The sequence below is a fragment of the Camelina sativa genome, chromosome 11, assembly GCF_000633955.1.
Source record: "Camelina sativa cultivar DH55 chromosome 11, Cs, whole genome shotgun sequence".
NCBI lineage: Eukaryota > Viridiplantae > Streptophyta > Magnoliopsida > Brassicales > Brassicaceae > Camelina > Camelina sativa.
This window is the reverse complement of record NC_025695.1, coordinates 14213097-14214994: the sequence shown is the minus strand read 5'-3', so window position 1 is coordinate 14214994 and position 1898 is coordinate 14213097.

Below are 1898 nucleotides of genomic sequence, written 5' to 3'. Positions count from 1 at the left end.
AAGATGCCAATATGTTTTCGCCCATTTCAAAAAAGAATATTTGTTCTTACTATTTCTATATATATGCTTTAGGGTTCTGAAGTACTGGAATGATGAAGATATATCTATATATAGAAATGAGTTTAGTCCCATGGCACGTTAAGTACTAGTTTGTACATGCATTATTTTTTGATTAAATATTTAACTATATATTTAAAACGATGTATGGATCTTATAATCACGACTTTTCAAATGGTCAGAAGTATCATTTGTGACAGATCTTCCGAGTTTTCTTTGTCTAACTGAAGTTCTCTAATAGAAGTATAGAACTACATATTGTGAGTAAGACAATGAACTAATTATATGTAACGTGAACTAAGTAAGAAAATGAACTAATTATATTCCGAGTTTTCTTTGTCTAACGTGACTTATAATTAGTTCATTTTCTTACTCACAATATATGTTTTTTTTTTGAACAGAACTCACAATATATGTAAGATAGCAAATTAAATTAATCCTGCTATTGTCCTCGACTCTATAGGGATTATGAACTTATAAAGATCCGAATTTTTGCTGATAAAATAAATAATTAGAACTTCGATAACTTTTGTTCAATAAAAAGAACTTTGATAAAATTTGATGTGTTTTACAGAGGCAACCAGTAATAAACAAGACAACACATAATTTTAATAGTACACTTTATGTTTTATATATGATGAATGATTGAAGAACAAAGAAGTTTAACGATAAATAGAAATCAATTAAAAACTTGATCGAATAAGTATTTCTCTCATCTTTCCCACATACAAATTTTGATACTATACTATAAATACTCACAATTCGATCTAATAAAAGATACATACATAGAACAAATTGAACGTCACAATAATAAATAGAGATTCTTAATTAGGGTAAAGGCAATTGGAATCCAAAAAATGAAAGAAGATTTGAGGACCACCTGGAAATGGAAGAAGAGATAGAGAAGGCATGTGAGTTCTTTTTAATTCGTTGCATGTTTCTTCTTACTCAGATCTATTTCTGTCTCCACATCCATTTTTTCCCTTTTTTTCCTTTTTTCTTTCGATTTTTTTTTTTTCCTTTTCAATATAGTACTCTCCTATATTAAATTATAACCCGAATATTAGTAAAAGTATACACTACCATAAACTGTAAAAAAAAACACGAATTGAATGACATTATCTTGTCTTGGACCCCCACATGTGAAATTCAAAAACATTTAAAACTAAGCAATTGGAGTTATGTTGTTTCTTCTAGTTTTGGTCCCCGCTTCCTTACCATCTCTAGCATTATACATATTCTTTATTTAATAAAGGGTTGGTAAATGTATTCGACATATATATAACATGTGGGTTTTCGATTAATAAACTTTTTGATATTTACATCAATCATTGATTGTAAATGTACTGTAAAATAATAATAAAACTGGTCTACAACGTAGGATCATATTCAAATTCAGTCCTAACCTGTTAAATTAGCTTCAGTTAAATAGGAAGAAAAAAACCTTCACATAGAGATAGAGATCTAGTGAAGATTTAAAACCTTCATTATTAGGTTACTTGGTTTCATCTATCATTTATCAACAGTTATTAGGGTTCTGAAGAAAGAAAATGTTACACACTGTTTACTTGTTTTTTTTTTACTTTCGAAGATTGATGAAGCGAGACAAACCGAAGAGGACAGAGATATATACCGACCAAGATTCGTGTCCGTAAAAGCTAAACTGAGATATGAATTTGTTGGTATGCAAATAAATTACAAATGTTTGATGCTAAAATTAAAAAGGGATTTAGGGATTTGGTATCTGTGAGAGGAACAGTCCACTGAATCAGTGAGATAGGATTCTTTAATTATGCTGTCTTCTTCTGCTCAGCTGGTTCGAATCCCCATATCAATCATCC